General features: G+C 44.6%; 1 long non-coding RNA gene across 1 annotated transcript in view; it reads left to right on the top strand.

Moving 5' to 3' along the window:
* The first annotated feature begins 295 nt into the window (after positions 1 to 295).
* Positions 296 to 15,669, top strand: part of LOC114630241 — a 70,725-nt gene continuing 55,351 nt past the window's right edge. Inside the window, exon 1 of the long non-coding RNA XR_003712794.1 lies at positions 296 to 398. This is a non-coding gene — a long non-coding RNA (uncharacterized LOC114630241). The remainder of the gene's footprint in view (positions 399 to 15,669) is intronic.

Raw genomic sequence — 15,669 nt, 5'->3', positions numbered from 1 at the left:
AAACCAGTCCTATTAGGGCAGAAAGGAGCTTTGAAGTTCACGCTCACATAGCAACTTCACTGCTACTGACCATCAACAGGCAAGACAACACACCAGAAACTACTTTTAGGAACTAAAACACGGTGACAATTCATACTTGCATAAGGGAAATTTGGAAGGCTACACAGTGTCGACAGCTATGGGAGTGGGTGGGGTGTGACTTTGTCCTTTGTATTATTCAATGACAAGATTATTTTGAATCGTGTGAATACATTGCTTTTGCAAAACATTGAGTATAAACTTTTTTTTTTTTTAAAGAAAGCTGGACCACTAAATGCTGAAAGAATTCAAGAAATGTGGAGCTTGAAGAAACATCTCCAACCTTCCAGGCTCCTTGAGGGCTGGAGTAGGAAGGGCCTGTAAGTCATTTTGTTTTACTCCCTCTTCAGTGATGGCCATGATCTTCCAATGTCCTACACTTGGCAACTCCTAGATTACATGTTGTGTACAGACAGTGCTGATCTAGGAGTTGCAATGTGTAGGAAGAACAGTCTCTGACTTCAACAGCCTCCGAGTGTATCTTATAACACCAAGGAAACTCTGAGTTCCATGGCAAAACAGGGGCCGGGAATTAGGTAAGTGGAGGAGCTAAGACAGCATTTGAAATCTTTTATTAGGATGGGTTACATTCTGAGTCTAGGAGGACAGGGTTAACAGACAGAGAGGATATGCGTGAAGACCCAGACCTGAGTGTGGGGAATTGCCTGGGTTGGCTGGTGATCAGGGCAGCATGGTAGAATGATAGTGTGGAAATCTGTGTGAGATATTAGTCTAGGGTACTTCTTTTATAATTCAATAGAAAATAGAGAATAATGAAGCCTCTTGGATGTGCATTTGACGTAGGTAGTCGACTTGAGAATGCTGTACGCATAATCTCCCTACTGCCCCTAGGTGCCCCTTAGAGTGGCTTCCTGGAAGCTGTAGAAAATGAGCCGGACCCACAGGACTCAGAAGAATCTGGAGGCACTCCTGGTGGAGGGAAGCTAGTGAGGCTGATGTTGGCACTAGAAAGGACTTTGAATGTGGGTGCAGTGTGGACACTGTGCATTGAGAAGATGGCTCTACCTGCTCTGTTTAGCGTGTGTGTGTGTGTGTGGGGGGGGTAAGGTTGCCTGGAGCAGGGCCAGGCCAGGAGACCTCCTCCACATCCTTAGCTCAGACTCTACTTACTCTGCAGGTGTTTCCTTAGAGGTTCCTGTCTTCTCTGTGCCTCTGGCAGGAGGTAGCAGCTCTGATGGCCTTTGTTGTTTTACTGTCATGTAGACTTCATGGCTGGTGGAACAAACATTCTCTTTCTGGGACAGTTCCTGTTAGGATGAAGGGGAAGGTGCCTGGTTTGGGTGGTGGAGTACAAAATTACTAAGCTCAGCTTTAGTACAGCCTTACTTGAAAGTTCCAGAGACAGGGGCCCACAGACTTACAGGATACACTAATTGTGTGAGAATAGTCTTGGAAGCAGAATTTAGTCCTTTCACCTTTTGCTCTTGATGTATCTCACAGTTTCTGTCAAATAGTTCTAATTTTTATTGAGCACATGCTCTGTATCCTGGACTGTTAGTCATGTGTATGAGTTTTAGTCCTCATCTAGCCTGTGAGGGGTGCTGCCAATAACTAAATATATTCAGATGAGAAACTGACGGGCAGAGAGATCCAGCAATTCTCCCTGAAGTCACTTAAATTGTGGACTCTAGGTCAGACAGTACACATTTGTCCAAATATAAGGAGTCCCTTTAAATTAGTTATGAAAATACTCTGCTGTTGAGTTGATTTTCATATTTAACTGATCCTTGCTATGGATTATTCTGAAAGTGTCTTTTTAAGTCCTTCTCCTACTTTTAAAATAGAGTTGTAGGTTTTCACATTTTTGGTGGTGTAGGCACTTGATACCTATGCTGGATGCATGTCCATCATCAGCGATGTTTATTGTAAATACTTTTCCCACAGTCTGTGGATTGCCAGTTTAATTACCTAATAGTATCTTTGGATGCCTAGAACTATTTTCTATTTTGATAATGTTACAGTTAATGTGCTTCTAAAACAAACTTTCTTTTATCTTCTGTGGCTTAAATATTTATTTGGCTTGTGAATCAACTTTTATGGTCCTCTGTAGGAAGAGCTTATGGCCTAACTCTGCTCTCTTTAGTGTCAAAGAATAGCGACTAAAGTCATCAAAAAGCTTGTTACCTTGTCACTCACACGTCCAGCAATAGCTATTGTCAGTTTAGACTGTAGCAGGACAGATTCACCATAATCCTCACTATGGCCTTTTCATGTGGCTGGGCTCACAGGGTGAATATGTTCCAAAAAAGAGACAGAGGGAGTCAAGTGACACCTGTGTCCCTTCTCTGACTTGGCTGCAGTAGTTACACAGTAACACACTTCATTACTGGACCAGAGAAGTTGCAAACTCTCCTTGGCTCTGGAGAATGGGTGGTAGGACAGACTTCTGAGTAGTGGTCTAGTAAACTTTTGAAAAAGCACATGGATTGCCGTAGTCACCTTTAGGAAACAGAGTTTGCTTAAGATGAGCTGTAGCACACCAATGTATTCTTTATTGGTTAATGGTTTTCATATCCCACCTAAAAGATCTTTGTCTGTCTTAAAATTCAATGTTCTCTTTTCAAAGTTAACTGATTATAATTTTTATATTTAGCATATTAATGTAAATATGCTATAAATATGTAATAAAATATATTATGCTCTGTTTAATCAATTGTTGTATGAGAAGTGGACTTGAAGTTCTTAACACACACACACACACACACACACACACACACACACAGAGAGAGAGAGAGAGAGAGAGAGAGAGAGAGAGAGAGAGAGAGATTGTTAGGAAGACTGTCTTGTCTATGGAAGCTTTAATCGAATGATCACATGTGCTGTTGTCTTGGTCACTGTTCTATTGCTGCAAAGATATTTAATTGGGGCTGGCTTAGAGTTTCAGAGGCATAGTCTATGATGATCATTTGAGGATCATGGTGGCACACATGGTATTGGCAAAGTAGCTGGGACCTATATGCTGGTCCACAGGCAAAGGAAGAGAGAGACGCTGAATCTGGTTTGGGCTTATGAAACCTTGAGGTCCACCCTCAGTGACACACTTCTCCCAACAAGCCACATCTCCTCTTTCTTCTCAAGTAGTGCCACGCCCTAAGAATTCAAATCTATGAACCTATGGGACCATTATTATCCAAACTATTACATTCCAGTTCCTGATTCCCTTAGGCTTATGGTCATATCATAATACAAAAATGCAACCAGTCTAATTTCCAAAGTTCCCACAGTCTGTAAGTCTCAATGCTGTTTAAAAGTCCAAAGTTCAAAGTCTTTTCTGAGTCTCATGCAATCTCTTAACTGTATCCCCCAGTAAATCAGAACAAAAAAGCAGACCACATATCTTCAACATACAATGGCAGGAAATATACATTCCCTTTCCAAAAGAGAGGAAAGGGAGCAGAGTGAGGAAATGCTGGACCAAAGCAAGACTGAAAACCAGCAGGGCAGACTCCAGACTCTGCATCTCCTTGTCTGATGTCAACAGGCTCTTCCTTTCATCTCTACTGACTGCAGCCCACATCTTACTTTAAGGCTGATTTCATACCCAATCTGTAACATTTCATGGTGGGTATCCCATGACTCTGGCATCTCCAACATCTTGGGGTATCCACAGCAATCCAGGCTTCACAAACTTCACAGCTTCATACTATGGCCTCTCCGGGCTTCCAAGCAGGGATATCCTTGACACTTGAATGGCCTCAGCAGCTTTCCTTAGCCATAGTGAGAGAGTCTACAACACACTACTTTTTTGTATTCTTGCTCTAAAACCAGAACTACATGGCTGAAGCTGCCGAGTTCTGCTTCCTGATGGTGTTGGAACATGGTCCCCTCTTTCACTTGCGTCTGTGTCAGCTTTCTGCTGTTGATGATTTCCTTTGCTGCTCAAGTTTTTCTTTAATTCCTTTTCATAAACTGGGAGCTCAGCTGGGTGGGGTCTTGCCCTGAGGTCACCTCTCCCTTTATTCCACTTAGCATCAGGCTTTTCTTTAAACTATTTAATCTGTGTGAGCTTTAGCTCTATTATACTTCCTGGTGGCCCTTTTCTTCTTACACTGTACATTTTGTGTTTTTCCTTGCTTAGATTGCTCCCTTTTGTTATAGATCTGCTTGAGTAGAAACTAATAACCACATGACACAATCAATACTAGGATTTCTTGAAATCTCTTCTTCCAAGACTATTAATCTGAAACTCGTCAATTTAGCCATTTTCTTTTTTTTTTTTCCAGATTTTCAGATTTTTGTTTTCTTGGAACAAGCACAGAAAACAGCCACATTCTTTGCTAAAATACGACAAGAATAAAGTCTAGGCCACTTACTAATATTCTTACCCTCTGAAACCTTTTAAACAGGGCTGATATAATCTACATTGCTCTAAGCATCACTGTCTTCCGTGCTCCTACTGTTATGGCTCATTAAGCTCTGTTTAAAGCATTCAACTGCTCTTCTAACTCAAAGGCCCAAAGTCTACATTCTGCCAACAAGCAATACAGTCAGACCTATCACAGCAATACCCCATTCCTGGTACCAACTCCTATCTTGGTCACTGTTCTATTGATGTGAAAAGACACTATGACCAAGACAACTCTTATAAAAGAAAGCATTTAACTGGGCACTTGCTTACTGTTTCAGAGGTTTAGTCCATTATCATCATGGCATGGAGCATGGTGCTACACAAGGTGTTGGAGAAGAAGTTGGGAGGTATATCCTGATTCGTGGGCAGAGAAAGAGAAAGACATAAGGCCTGGCTTGGACTTTTGAAACATCAAAGCTCATCCCATAAGGGCACACCTACTCCAAGAAGACTTCCTACTACATCTCAAGCAGTGCTCTCTGATAACTAAACATTCAAACTGTCACTTGTATGTAGGATGAATTATAGATTCTTCATCTGGTTCTGCTGATCTGTCGGCTTTTATGTCAATGTCGCATTACAAATCTCTGGTGATGTTTGCCATCATGGTCATGAGTCCTCTCACTTTGCTACTTTGTTTCAAGCAGTATTTGGCAGTCTGTGCCCATAAAACTTATATGTTTTTTTTCAAAAAGGCTTGCTACAATTTTGATTGAATGATATTGAATCTATAGATACATTTAGAGAGAGAATCATTTAAAAATACTTTGTTTTCTAATTTATGAACATTGTATATCTTTCTGTAACTTATTTGTTTCCTAAACTTTTACAGGTAGGTTTTGTTGTAGACCACAGTACTCTGTAAATATAGTGGTCTATAAATATAAAACAGCTTCCATCTTCATCAGCACAAAAAGTCCAGTTAAGAGTGGATCTGTGGAGCCTCATAGAAAGAATAAGTGAGGAGGGTCACTGGACCCTCACTTGAGAGTCCAGATGTTTCTCTCAGCCGTTTGCAGGCAATTCTGTTGTAAATGCACATAGTTTTGGAGTCTCCAGAGGTGCTAGAGTATACAGGATACTGAAGGATGAGGGAAGGGGGAGGCAGGTACAGACCTTTCAGTGCAGCTGCTTCAGGGTCTTTCTTACTCCTTCCTGCTATCCCTTACCTATGTTCTTTAAGTAAGTCCAATAAACACATTGGTTCTCCAGGGTGAACTTTAATGTAATCCTACTTTGGTTTGTCTTTGAGATCTTATGAAAAGGCAATAGACATGGTTTATATCTCCCCAGGGGAGGACTTTGACAACAAACCTATTTATAAACATTTAATATTTTTGATAATATAAATAGGAATTATTTTTTAAAAAATACGTGTGTGATGTGATGTGTATGTGTGTTTGTGTGTGTGTGTGTGTGTGTGATATGTGGCATGTGTACATGTGTGCCAATGTGATTGGAGTTAGTGTTACCATTTTAGTATTTATCATGGTTGCTCTTTGTACTTGCTTCTTTTCTTTACTATATTATTTTGAGGCAGATTAAGCATTTTCCAGCACTGTGGTTTGGATTCTCCATTACCTGTTTCTGAAGTTGTGTTATTTAACAGTGTTCATTCTTTAGGGGTTAAACTACATGATGGTGATCTGATTTTAGTGTCTTCACAATGTTCTGTGAGAAGCAGGGATGCTTTCCCCTGTACACATCTGTATCTTCTCGGTATTCTGTGAGAAGCAGGGCTTCTTGCTTTCCCCTGCACACATCTGCAGTCCTGCCTCTTGCTGTGTGTGCTTTTGTTCTCATCCGTTTTGTGTTGCTTATGCTATGAACTTACAGTGTATTGTCAATTTTACTTTTAGCAGAAACTTTTCCAGATGTTAAAAATCACACACATGTGTGCACAGAGAAATAGAGATAGATAGATAGATAGATAGATAGATAGATAGATAGATAGATAAGCAGATAGTTAAATGATAGGTTTTCCCTTGTCTTTATTTATATGGGTTCACTGAGCCTCAGACAAGACAAAGACCTGGGATAAGGGAGACACCCAAGAATCATTGGGGGTTGCATTAGCCATGATTCAGCAGTGGGGACACTGAACCTGAAGAGGACACCTCCTGTAGTCAGGCAGGAACCCCAGTGGAGCTATGAGGACATCAACCCACCCACAAAACTTTTGACCTAAAATTTATTCTGTCTACTAAAACTGCAGAGACAGGAGACGGAGCAGAGACTGAGGGAATAAGTCCAACTTCAGACCCATCCTATGGGCAAGCATCAATCTGACACTATAAATGATACTCTGCTATGCTTGCAGACAGGAGTCTAGCATGGCTGTCCCCTGGGAGGCCCTACTCAGCAGCTGACTCAAACGGATAAAGATACCACATAGCCAAACAGTGGATGGAGCTTGGGGACTCTTATGGAAGAATAGGAGAAAGGATTGTGGGTCCTGAAGAGGATGGAAGCCCACAGGAAGACTAACAGAGTCAACTAGCCTGGACGCTTGGAAGTCTCAGAGACTGAACCACCAACCAAAGAATATACACAGGCTAGACATAGGCCTCCCCCACACATATGTAGCAGAAGTGTAGCTTGGTCTTCATGTGGGTCCTGAACAACTGGAGAGGGGGTTCTCTCAAAAGCTGTCACCTGTCTGTGGGATATGTTCTTTTAGCTGGGTTGCCCTGTCTGGTCTCAGTGGGAGAGGATCCACCTAGTCTCACAGACACTTGATGGTCCCATCTATGGTGGGGCCCACCTCCTCAGAGGAGAAGGGGAAGAGGGAGGGTGAAGAGTTGTGGGAGGGGGTGACTGGGAGGGAGGCAGTGAGTGGGATGTAAAGCGAATATGTAAAAACAAAAAAATAAAAGAAGAGAAAAAAATGAAGAAAATGTATTTTCCCAGTACACTCCCTTTTTTCTTTCTTAGATTAATTTCCCTCCCACTTTATACATTTTCAGAAAAGATCAAGGCTTTGGCTTAAACTCTGAACAAGAGAGAGTCTAGAAATGTAGACTGCAGAGGTTGAGTTCCTGGCTGTCCCCTCCCCATTACAGGGAATCCTCTTTGCTCTTTCATTTGCCCTAGATTCCTGTGTCTTCAGAGTCCTCTCTCTGTTCAGAAGATGGAGGCAGGTGCTGTGTATCTGCTGGAAGCTGCAGACACTTGGGAGGGATTTTTTTTGGACCTCCTGTCCCAGTCCAGCCTCAGCCTCCTGGCCTATGCCAGCCACTGGTACAGTACTTCTGGGCTCTAGATGCAGATGATGGAGGAAGATTGATGTGGTCTTGCTCTGGGTTTTTCTGGGCCCATATAAGCAAAACCACTCATTGTTGTTTTGGTGGGGCTCTTCTTACCTGTCCACTAGTCATCTTTTTCTGCTCCTTTGTCCATGAGAGGAGCATCATGTGTCTTTTTGCTGGCAAGTGACACTGACTTTATTCTGCTTCTACGTGTCCTTTCCTGAAGCTTTGCTGGCCTCCTGTTGTGCAGACTGCTACAGTCCTTGGGACTTTCCACATTCAGAGAAAGACTCAGTTATAGGCATATTTTTTCTCAACCTACTTTAATAAGTGTTTAACCTCCCCTCTAGCCCACTACCCACCAGAAATAGTGGAAAAGAAAGGTTATTTCTTTACAGGGGAAGTGGACCTGGGGTGTTTCCAAACTTTATTGTCCAGTCCATTCCAGTCCACTAGGAAACATCGAACACATCAGCAGCTGCAGACCAGTCCACTCGGCAGACACCACGCATGGCTCAGCAACAGCAGTTCAATCCAGAGGAAACCTCACAGCTTGCCAATGGACAACAGGCACCTCCCTTCAGGAGAAGTTCCTTAGCAAGTATCTCTCTCTGCAGTCCCTACAAGCAAAGTTCAGCAATGGGATGTGAGGCAAACCAATATATGCGTGTCATCACTTAAGGCTAGCGAGTGAGGTGGAGCAAAGACAGCCAATGCTCAAGCTCCCACTGTCTGTGAAACCATGCTTATACTCTTTGTAAAATCACATGTCCTCTCACGTGTCTGCTATAGCAAAAACCTTTTCACCCAGATGCCCCAGCGCTAACATCATTTGACATAACGGACTTTCCAAAAAAGGTTGGAGGTTATGTCAAATGGTTGGTTTCCACTTCACTCAGGTCTTGCCATTTTTATTTAAATTCTCTCTCCAATGCTCGGGTGGATGTTGATGCAGTTGGACCACAGATAGATTTGAATAATTCTGATTCAAAATCCTCCTTCCCTTTCTGGGATAATGACTTTTGATTGGGTAAGCTTTAGAAGTTTTAAATCCTTCTCTTAATAAGAGTCCCTCACATGACTCTTCAAAACCTACCACCAGGAGTACTGTTGGATCTACCTTCAGTGTTCCAGAGACAGCAGGCCTGTGTCTTCCTGTACTCTCAGGAGCACCATATATTCTCTGTACAGTGAGTATCTTGGACATACTTTTAAGAATGTCAGTGACATCTGGCCTCCAGAAATAGGAGGGACTGCAGGTGAAAGGATGGAGAGAGACAGTATGGGTCAGTTATGGAGCTACTAACATTCACTTGGTATCTGCCTTGAGCTAACCTTTCCAACACTCAATCTTTGTGATAATCCCTCAAAGAAGTTGTTCGTTAACATACAAGGAAGCTGAGACTGGAAGAGAAATTGAAGTCACAGATGACTCACTCCAAACACCAGCTCTCCCTTGGCCCGATCCACTGAAGGTGAACCATATGGCAGATGGATGCTTCAGTGTGGGGTGGGGTGACTCTGCAGGCACCTGTTCTAGGCTCAGGCTCAGCAGTGAGGTCTCAAACTTCTGAGACCTGTGCTGCTCTTATTGAGAGCCCCTCCACTCCACGGTCAGTCCCTCCACTCCATAGTTAACTTCCCACTCCACAATCCCCCACTCCACAGTCAACCCCACTACGTCACAGTCAAACCTTACATTTGATGCTTACCTTACATTCTATTTGCTTTCGTCATCCCTTCCCACACCTCACAAACAGCAACAGTTCTGTGAAGTTTCTCCAATCCTTTACAAATGCTCCAGTGAGAGGCAGAGAGCAGCTTTTTCTAGCTTCTTTCAAAGCTGGATTTATAGAGAGGAACAGAGGGCAGAGAAGAGCTCCCTTACCCTTCCCAGCTTCCAATGTGTCCCATGCCACACAAATCTTTCTCCATGCTGGAGGCCACCTCACAGGTGGGGTGTCCTTGACTTCCCAGAACTGTGGTACATGCAGGAGAAGCAGAGCATCATTAGTTTATGGCAGATCTGTTAGCCCAAAGGGCATTTCAGACTTATATTAACTGGTATTGTGGGGTTTGTGAGAGTGTATCAATAGAATGCAACAGAGAGGAATCAGGTCAAATGGGCCCAGATCTTGTCTCATTTAAGTTTTGAGACCTACAGTGGCTTTCCAGATCACTGCCTGGCTGGGGTGTACTAATACTGGGGAAAGCCAGTAACGCCACTTTCAAACACTGTCTCCTTAATAATAGCTGTGCATTAAGCTGCTGTATCCCCCACTACCACCTCATAGGCAGATATTATCAGTGGCCTCAATTTTTAGCTGAGGAAGCTGAGGGTCAAGCAGCTAGCAAGTAGTATCTGGGATTTGAACCTAAGACTTTGAGGACTAGGTAGTTAGTCACTTTGTCAGATGTCTTTCCACTCGGTACTTAGGGTACTGCACCATCAGAGGTGACCCTTGAGTGCTGCTATTCAACAACCACACCCTTTTTCCATTTCCTTACTGGGGTTAGGGTAACACTAGATCTCCTAGACTCTTACTGTGGGTATAGTCATGTGACAGAGTGCTGGCCAATGCACAGTGAATAGCCGTGCCATGGCTCACATCCCCTGACTTTCTTGCCACTTTCTCTTTAGGTGGTCTGAAATGGCAGTGATTCCCAGGATAGCTTTTAGACCCAGGTGCCTAGAGCAGCTGGTCTTCAAGTTAAAAGGAGGCTGGGCCCCTGAGTCACCATTTAGAGGAACATATTCTTACTCCAAACACCTACAGTATGTTCTTATTGGCTTAACCTACTTAGATATGAAGGCTGATCAGTTGTAACAATTAATGTCATCTTAGGCAATTTAAGTATTACCTTCCAAGATGGAATGGAAGGCCACCAAGGAACTGAAGAGGCACACCTGTGATTAACTGTCCAGAGTGACTCCAGGGCAAGCCTGGTCTTTGCTATTACATGGATTCAGGTTTGGACTCAGGTCTCATTATGGTCTACTTGAGAGAGCCAGAATAATTTCATGGTTTTTGTTTGTTTGGTTTGGTTTGGTTTTGCTTTTCGAAATTAACTGATTTTCTGGAAGTTAGAATGGTGGGTCATTCTTTATGAATTTAGCTCATTTAACAAATTTTATTAAACACTCCATCCTAGTGACTTTTCTAGGTGCTGGGGAGGAAAAAAAATCAAAACACCCACAAACAGTGGCAAAATCTCTGCTTTTTAAAAAGTAATACTTTGTGTCTCTGTGGTGATATTTGGGAGTATGGCAACAGACTATTAAGTAAGCAATCTATTTCTTGACTATCAACGCAGAGAACTGATAAACAGAATGAGGAGAGCAGGAACACCAGGTAGGTGGAGGGGAGGCACCTCTGATTAAAGACATTTGACCATAGACTGGAGGCCGAGGAGGAACAGTGAGCAGAGACACAGGCAGGGCAGAGGTGGCTGGGATGGTGAGGGCAGGGGGAGGTAAGGAGGGAGGGCATCTAGTACCAGCCTGCAAGGATGTTGGCAGTCTCCCTCTCCCCCCTCTCTGCCCTCCTCTCCCCTCCCCCCTTCCATGTAGAAAGGATAGGCAATGAATACAGAAGGCCTTAGGAGGATTCATTCTTGAACAAAAGGCCTAAGTTACCTTATTAGGCCTCAGACAAGAATGCTGTGTAGTATGGTGGCAGGTCTGAAAATGTCTGTCACCAGTGACTACACCAACAGGGCATGTCAGGGGGTGTGCTGGGTGTGAGAACTGGCACAGCCCAGCACCACCTTACATCAGCATGGCCCTTGAGATGCCACGCTACCCTGCATGAGTGTGAGGCATTCTTGGGAAATGATGGAGGAGAGCAATGGGGAGAAGTCATCTGAGTTTGGTTTAGTGAGGACTTGCTTACCAAATTATCCTAAGGCTTGCCCAAAGCCACAGCTTAGGGGAGTACAGAATCCTTTCTGAGAAGGTTGGGCTGACAAATTAGGAAACGGTTTCCACCAACCCCAAGCTGGACACCAAACAGATGTCGATTTGGTTCCCTTACTCTTTAGAAGGCTCTCCTCATCCCAAGTTAGTAATGAACTGCAACTCCTAAGGACAAAATGGTTGTTGACTTTTTCTTTTGTACCATGGAGAAATTACGAATAAATGGAACCCCTAGTTTAGATCATGATACATGAGTCAGAACTCCAAGATGACACAGCCACAAAGCCCGCAGCACAGCCACAGAGGACTCTGGTGTTTCCCAAGTCACTTTCCCACAAAGGGCATGATTTCTTGCAGGGCGGACCTGGTTTGAAAGGGCAACATCAGCAGTACCTGATTAAAATGAGCCCTCTCGGGCAGCCCTGCCGACTCTCTGCTCTATCCTTACAGCGCAGTACCTGCTGTAGCCCCTGCCTGGCTTGCCACCCCTCAAAGCAGGCAAGCTCATCTCCTCCAGGAAGGTTTCTTTCTCATGTGGTGCATCCTGCTATTAGCTTCACCTTGTGGGACAGTCACTCATGGAGTCTGACTTTTAGACTGCGTGGTCCCTGCAAATATGACTTTCGAAAAGGCGTCATTCCAGCTAAGCTGGTCCTGGAGCCTGGCTTGCTTTAATTTACCCTGTTTAGTTTCTGTTCTCCAGCAACATATAACCCCCTTTTTCTACCTCACTAACTTCAGTGGTAGCTCTCCCCATGTTAAACAACGGTCTGATTTGGCATGGAGAAAAGCAGTCAGTCGTTTCCTTTAAATCTTAATGTTTTAGGCCCCAGGAACATTTGAAGTACCTATTTAATGAGAAGACTTCAGGAGAAGCCTAGGTAAGATCTTCAAGGCTCTAATTGCTCCCTGGAGAAAGCTGTCAGGCCTCATAGCCTGGCTCAGGTCGTGTTTGCGGAGCACGAAGAGTAAAAACACGGCAGAAGTCGGAAGCTGAGGTTCAGGGGCCGAGATCTCACAGACCTCTAGGCCTGGAAAGGATTTCTGCAATCATGCATTGTGCGGTCTCCTGTGTGTACCTGCTGGCTTGACCACTGTGTCCCCAAATGGCCAAACAAATAACTTGCATTTTCTTGGGTTTGGTTGCCTTGTAATAATATGGAAACCAAATTACAGTTCTCTGTTCTTTTTCATTTATATACAAAACCCAAACGACCCAAACAAAACCCTAAATTCTGTTTTCCCTTTGAGCTTCCACCAGATCCTTTTGTCTGTGCACCGTTTATTTGTTACCCAGATATTTGAGACGTGTATCCTGGGTGCAGGCACTATGCTGGGCACAAGGGTTTGTCCATATTCATCCCAGATGGGGAAGCAGGAAAATGAGCTTCAGAGACGAGGAGACCAGAGGCACCACCTCTGCAGGCAGGGTCCTTCCTTCCTGAAGTAGAAGACTCTAGAAGGCTGACGTTCAGGCCCAAGTGCGGACTGCTCAGGGTAGGACGGGAAGCTCTGCCGAACAATAATAACATGCACTGTCTGCCCAAGGCGCGTGGAGTCCAAGGCACTCTGGAAATTGGGCTCAAAACAACTTCTTTAATTGAGACAAAAAGCCCTTTGTGTGGGCCTTCCTCCCTTAGCCCTCAGAGGCTTTGAGTTTAGTGCGGCAGCAGCTCCTGTCTCCCCAGAGCTGCCTCAGGTAGAAATACTGCCTGACTGCCAGTGGCCATGCATCTGTGACCATTACACAGGCCTAAGTGGGTTTGGGAGCTTTACCTTAGGAATTAAGTAAGAAAAATGAAGGCCCAAGCAGGGCACACTGTAGCTCAGACGATTTTGTCTTCTCTTGATGTGAATGGGACCTAAATTGGGAAGTCTCTGGCCGATGGCGAGGGCAGATAAACGTTACGGATTTGATGTAATCCCAGACCTCAGACTTGAAACTCAACTTGACCCTTCCTTTGAGCACAGGGAAGGAAGCAGAGGAGGGATATCAGCAAAGCCATATGTCAAGTCAGGAGAGAAAATGACAGCCAGAGCAAGGTGGAGAGGTGCACAGTCAGGGGTGGAGACAATGAAAGAAAAGTCTGCAAAGTTAGATAGATACAATGTGTCCTTCAGGAGACAAACAGGCGCTGTGAGAGGTGAGAGGGAAGATATTTCATGATGGGATCTGTGGAGCCGGACTGGCAACCTCTGCTGCTCCAAAATCCAAATACCCACAAGGCCTGGAATTGAGTGTGCAGCAGTCACAACTGGACTCATTTGCACCAAGTGCTAGGGAAAGTGTCAGTGGCATGGAGGCAGGAGAGTTTCCACGAGTAGCCCAGGATCGTTCAGCCAGCTCTGTGTTTGCAGGAAGTGAAGCATCTGTGTTTTTTTGAGAGTCTGGTATCATAAATATCCGGGTCACATTTACAGTTGCTGTCTCTCTGGGCCAGCACCGTGGAGGTGGGGTATGTGTGTGTGTGTGTATGTGTATGTATGTGTGTGTGTGTATGTGTGTGTGTTTTGTGAGCACGTACTTTGTGCTTTGTGCTTTACGTATGAAAACACAGGCTGTGAAGGCTCATGTCCCCTTTCCCTGCTTTAGAGATGGCAATGCTGAATTGCTGAGGGTGAGGCACTTGCTCAAGGCCACCCAACTAGTGAATAGTAGACTTGAGCTGCAACTCAGTGGTCTCATGCAAATACCTGACTATTCCACTCTAACACATGGCTCCTGATACCTCCTGCAGCTGCCCAGGACAGGTTAGTGCTGGGTTCCTGTGTTCTGCAGCCTCCCACGGGCTTCCAGCATGCCTGCCAGACCAATGTGTGGGTCTGCCTCTCCAGCCTGTGGATGACTGGCACTGAATAGCCCTCCTCCACTTGCTCCCAGAAGTGAGAATTACCAAAGGCTGGCCCAGCACTCAAGACGTGGCAAGTTCAGCAGGTGAAGGCAGGAACCTGGTGGACAGTGAGGATTCTTACCTCTCAATGTGATGGTTTTCCATCCATCCCTCAGACCTCACCCTTCCAATTCCTCAGGCATTTTCATAAGTCCCCTGCCATCGTCTCTTTATGCTCTAGTTTTTGGTTTTTTGTTTTTTTTTTGTTTTGTTTTGTTTTTTTTTTTTTTGCCACTGGTGTGGGAAAACTTGTTTGTTTCTTCAATACTCTATGGTTATACACTTTAGCCATCACATAAGGGGACAGAATGGACCACCAACTCACCCTTGATAAGTCCCTTCTCAGCCTCTGCATCGGTCAGGACTTTCCAGAGTAGCAGGACAGGAAGCGACAGGTCCCAGCTCCTTCCTGAGGGCAGGTTGGCAGGCTCTGTCTCTCTCTCTGTCTCGCTCTGTCTCTCTCTGTCTGTCTGTCTGTCTGTCTCTCTCTCTCTGTCTGTCTCTCTCTCTGTCTCTCTCTCTGTCTGTCTCTCTGTGTCTCTCTCTCTCTCTCTCTCTCTCTCTCTCTCTCTTGTGTGTGTGTGTGTGTGTGTGTGTGTGTACTGGGTGAAGCCCACCCAATATGGAGGATAGTTTCTTTTTACTTAAAATGAGCTGAGTATGGGCACCAACTCCTTCAACATCTATAAGCCTTGGTAGCTTAATAGCAAACAGGGTAGCTGGACGGCATACCTGCCAGGCTGCGTACAGCTTTCCTAGCTACTGTGCCTCTAGTCTGTCAGGTGTCCTTCCTCTTCCTGGTCTTTCCTTTATCAGTTGGTCTGCAAGCTCCATCACTGGTACTTTGTTCATGACAGAAGCTGTCAACCCCCGCCACAGCCCTTCTTCCTTCCCTGACATGGCCCAATGCACAGGTGTCCAATTTGTGTTTCTAGAAGCCATTGAACACAACTGTGGAACAGCCAGCCTCTACTTTACTTCTCTGATCTGTCCACACTGCTGAGCCCTGTCCACACTGCTGAGTCCTGTCTGTCCACATTTCTGAGTCTTGTCTGTCCACATTTCTGAGTTTTGTTCACACTGCTGAATCCTGTCCACACTGCCGAGTTCTATCTGTCTACACTGCTGAGCCCTGTTCACACTGCTGAGCCCTGTTCATACTGTTGA

Source organism: Grammomys surdaster, unplaced genomic scaffold (genome assembly GCF_004785775.1).
Source record: "Grammomys surdaster isolate TR1022 unplaced genomic scaffold, NIH_TR_1.0 67, whole genome shotgun sequence".
NCBI lineage: Eukaryota > Metazoa > Chordata > Mammalia > Rodentia > Muridae > Grammomys > Grammomys surdaster.
Note: the sequence above shows the minus strand (reverse complement) of the source record. Positions and strands in the feature narration are given on the sequence as shown.